The sequence below is a fragment of the Phalaenopsis equestris genome, unplaced genomic scaffold, assembly GCF_001263595.1.
Source record: "Phalaenopsis equestris unplaced genomic scaffold, ASM126359v1 Scaffold000851, whole genome shotgun sequence".
NCBI classification, from domain to species: domain Eukaryota; kingdom Viridiplantae; phylum Streptophyta; class Magnoliopsida; order Asparagales; family Orchidaceae; genus Phalaenopsis; species Phalaenopsis equestris.
This window is the reverse complement of record NW_018165291.1, coordinates 280415-285714: the sequence shown is the minus strand read 5'-3', so window position 1 is coordinate 285714 and position 5300 is coordinate 280415.

The window sequence follows — 5300 nt, the reverse complement described above, 5'->3', positions numbered from 1 at the left end:
AAGGTACATGTTGTATCTTTCCAAAACTATTTATAAAAATCAACAAACAACATATACTTTTCTTTGCAATCTCTTAATAAGTTTACTCTTATTCTATATTAAGAAGGGAGTTCGTATCCATACTCAATAACTGTGATTGCGTCAATAGCTTTTTGCACAAAAGGTGAATTCAATGCATTTGTTGGTATGTGTTTCAATTTATTTTTCTCTCTTTTTATTTTAAAAGGAGTCGTCAGTTTGTCAATCATCGTATACTTCCCTTATTCAAATAAATCTCCCTCCCGAATCATATTAGTGAGAGGAGATGAACCCAATAAGAAGAGACATCGATAAAGAGACAAATAAGAGAAAAAGTAAAACGTGGAATAATCCTCGCAATGATAGGTCAAGAGTGTTCGCCCAAACAAGATCGAGCAAAGACACCTTAAACCAATATCCATGAAAGGAGTATCTACGTAGACTACTCATAACCAGAGAATCAGATGTATGTACCTGTTATGGGGTCAAGAGTGCTCTCAGAGGAACGTGTTACTACTGGTTAATTACATCATGAAGGATATCCAAGAATACTCTCGATAAAAAAAGTTTCGTGTATATTATCATAGACCTGGGGTATAGGCAATTAAAGGAAGGTTATTCCGTGTGATGTATATTATCATAGACCTAGGGTATAGGCAATTAAAGGAAGGTTATTCCGTGTGGTAACAGTCTTGATACTTCTGATGCTTCAAAGCTCACGCTAAGCCATCTGGCAGAGAGTGAGTCTCTCACATCTCAAATGGGTAGTGTCTAATCAGCACACGGGGCCCACAGATTAACCTAAATCATCTTGACTAGAATATCCCAACACGTCAAATTTATAACGGTACATGTGTGTGTGCATAGATAGGTATGACTCCCTGCAAAAAAAATGCCTTAACACACTACCACACATATGCAACATGCAGTCACACCACAAACCCTTAAAGGGGGCTCAACAAAAGGAAGGTAGAGTGATCCTAAAAGGTAGAGGTAACTGGGTCGGGGTACCACAGAGTACCACGGACCCGCCATACACAGCTATTAGGACCCCAAGTTTACCTGGTCGTGAAGGAAGTCGACTGTAGTCGACCCAACCCGTCCTTAGATCCTTGGTCAGCAAGCTGTGAATTGCATCGTCCATGGGAATCTCGGTAGCCCTAAGGTCAAAGGAAGGAAACTCTATCCTATCTACAAGCTAAAGCTCCAAGAGGTGAGACTTATACCTGCCAAAGTGGCGATGATGCCTCAGGAAAGAAAAGAAAGTGGAGGTTCAGCTACAAAGCTGGAAACTCTCCAAACAAAAAAACTTACACCTCGTTTGGGTCGGGTAGCCTTCTAACACCATAGGCGCACTAGACCTATAAAGAGATATGTTGGGTCAGTCGGGTTGGAGAAGCACGGGGACTCCTCCTCAGGATATGCAAATATGAATGCAGTTATTTAGAGAAGTCCTTAAGTATTATGGAGGTCTTATTAGTATATGCAGGAAAGTAAATGTTGCAATTTTTAAATCCTGAATATTTTAATCCTAAATTTTAATTATCTTGAATATTTTATTTAGGATTTTGTAGAAAATTACAATTTTAGGGTCCTTAATGAACCTAGATTATATCGTGAAATCTCAGATAAATCACAGAAAGAAATAAGAAAAACACATGCAAATGCATACATGCAATATGATGCAAAAAACAAAGCAAGCCAAATCTAAGTAACAAAACAATAAAATAGGTCGGCGCCGCTGGGTCGGCAACATATCCCAGAAAAGAAAAAGGCGGGCAGACTCCCGAACAAGGCGGTCAGACTCCGCATATGCATGATCGGCCCTAATTTTATACATCAATATAAAATGCAAAATTAAGATACGAGGCACGAGCATTTCCGCGTCAAACGCTCCTGGTCCCCTCCACGTGGCCCTCCACGTGGTTTCCGCGTCAAACGCCTCGAAGCCCATGCCCATATCTTATTTCTGCTACTGGACTTTTCTAGACTCTGAAAAGTACATAGTAAAAAGAAAAAGACTCAATGCTGCATGAAAACAAGTGTCAGCGGGAAAGCTCACATGCAAAGAATATACCATGAGCCATGCCTTAAAAGTGAGGGAGCTAATAGCACCTGTAAGCAAAAGGGTCAGAAATCATTACTTGCTCCTTTATAGCGGTACATGTGTGTGTGCATCGATAGGTATGACTCCCTGCAAAAAAAATGCCTTAACACACTACCACACATATGCAACATGCAGTCACACCACAAACACAATGCAAAATAAAGATATCTAGCTAGGGCAAACAATCTAGCAGAGAATAATAACCAGACATCAAAAAAACTACCTAGCATCCTAAATCTTAGCCTAGCACACCATCTAACAATAACCAGACATAAAAAAAACTACCTAACATCCTAAATCTTAGCCTAGCACACCATCTAACGAAAAGTGTGTCAATCTAATATCTAAGTGCGGGGTAAGTCTGAGTATAATATAACTTTGACGGGGTCGCCATACCGGCCCCATCCTAAAGACCCAAAGGATCTAAACGGTGTCACGAAGAGTGGTGACACGAGTTAGATCTATTAGATCTTTAACACAATCATACTTGTGTTAATCTTGATGACTTAACTCGCATTACTCATCGGGATCAACCTGACAAGGAATATTCGTTAAGGTATCGCGACCAACACAAGGTCACTCTCCTAATGAGTAGGACAAGTCGTCGAGAAATGGGCAAAAAGACAATCATGCAAAAAGCCCACATTGTGACTGCTCGACCGAAATACAGGGCAATCACAACGGGCGCTCAAAAGAGCGAACACACACCATACAAATGAATGCAAGGATGCTACATGCAATACATGCAACATGACACATACAAACGGGATGTACCGGTAAAACATATTACCTATAAAGAGGAATTACACATCACCGGGGACCCGAGGTGTCATGCAACTAGCAGACACCAGCTACAAGTGAGTTTGCATCGAGTAAAAGGATACCCATAAAGAGGAATTACACATAAAGAGGAATTACACCTACACCTCACCCGAGAGGCACTCATCGAGGAAACATGCAGGATATGTAACAGACATATGATAAGTGCATCAAAGTGGTGAAAATAAGTATGTCGTGACGGCAGTGACTCAGAAAGAACAGACATGTCGTAGCGGCAGCAGACCAAAAGATGAGTATGCCGAGGAGGCAGTGACTCAGAGATGTGCATGTCGTGATGGAAATGACTCGCACATAATGGGTATGCCAAGGAGGCAGTGACCCAAATGTGGGCATGCCGTGACGGTAGTGGACCGAACAAATTGGTATGCCGAGGAGGCAGTGACCCGACAGTGGGCATGTCGTGACGATAGTGACCTGAATAAATGGGTATGTCGAGGAAGCAATGACCCAGAGATGGGCATGCCGTGACGACAGTGGCCCATGCAAATGAGTATGTTGATGAGGCAGTGACCCAGAGATGGGCATGTCGTGACGACAATGACCCAAACAAAAGTGCAATGCAAACAAGTGATGACGCTTATGTAAACGAACAAGCAGACACATACACACAAACATGCAATATGATCATGCACACCATGCAATAACATTCAATAACATGCAAATGATCGGTCGACCGGTCGAGCCAAAGTGGGAGGTCGGCTATGCTGGGGCGGTCGATCGATTGGGCCAGGGTGGCTGGTCGAACCAAAGTGATAAAATGATTGTACATATGACATGTAATATGATCAACATGATAAAATGCATCATATGGTTCATGCACACACCATGAAACCCAACCGCTCGACGAAACATCAAACTCGTCCTAACGACCTCACATAGGTACCTAGGGCTGACGCACTTGGATATGCGGCATCGTCGCCTCCAACTTTGACATGACAATGTGGAGGGTTTTCCCATCCGATTTGTTGTAGGGATTGTAGGGCGGACTAGCTACAAAGCTTTTTCCGTTCTACGAATGCTGATGATCTTATATGACTGATTAACTACGAAGCTTTTTTCAACCTCTAAGATTGAACTCAACTAATCCCTCCAAGGAAGTTTACGAGCGCAAAACCGTGTGAAATTGAGATTCCAACACAGCGGGGTTAAAGGCCTAAGGCTTACAACAGATAATCACTCGACTTCGTATATGACTTGGTCAACGCATAGACAGTCATAACCTAAAGGCTAGCTCTAGGTAAATCAACGATCAATCACATAGGTACGTCGCCGCGCTAGCTCACGCCTGCGTATGTACCACGTGTGGGCGATCGAACTCACACGCTTACACACCACTAAAACCTAAGGCCAGCTAGGAGTTAAAAAATCTTACCACCGTAACGGTTGCAGATGCATTTTCTTTATTTGCTCTAAGCTTGCTGACGTCCGATCTATGCTCCGGCATGCCTCGTAGAACGTGCATAGGACAATAAAAAGACCCAAGGAGTGAGAGCCAGAGGTATGCAAAGTACATTTGATAAATATCATAGTGTATCAAAATAAGGGCAACACGAACCTTCGAGGGGTTAGACGCTGGCTTTTGCGACGTAACGCGGTCGCCGCTCCGGTGAGGGAGAGACGACGTGTGATGCTAAGGCCCTTAGAGTGTCACAAAACAGCTAGGAGGCACTTCTCCATGGACAACACTTTGCCGACGGGAAGGTGGTGGTCACCGGTGAGATAGAGCCCCGACGAAGGAGCTTGGGCATGCATTGACTAGGTTCAGATCTCAACCCAAGAGGGGGCTGCGCTGCAAAGAAAGGCCGGATCAACGACGGCTGGGTTCCGCCGGCGGGGAGGATTGCAGTGGTAATCCATCAGAAAGCCGAGAGAGAGAGGGAGAGTCTCACGGGTTGGCTTTTCTCTACAAGGAGGAGAGCTACTGTCATGAGGTGGGAAGAAGCTAAAGTCCCCACATGAGAAATCTTCAGGTAGGAGACTCGATTAGGGAGGAGATCGACAAAGCAAGGGTCTCCGAGTGGTGTCGGCGACGTCGGAAGTTATGCCGACGAGACAGGCCGACGAGAGGATGTTGGCTGGCTTAGAAGAAGCAGGTCACGGTGGGTTCGGCCAGCTGCTGGAGGAGGGACGCCGGAGGCGGTGCGGGCCAACGACAACGTTGGTGTTGGCGGCGAAGAAGAGGGAGACCAGCGGGCTTCACGCCAACGAGGAAGAAAATTGAGGTGGCCTCTCCCTTCAGGAAGAGAGGGTGCAGGTGTATAACCCCCCCTTTTTCTTTTCTTTATTTCTTTTTATTATTATTTTATTATATATATATATATATATAAAGTCGTCG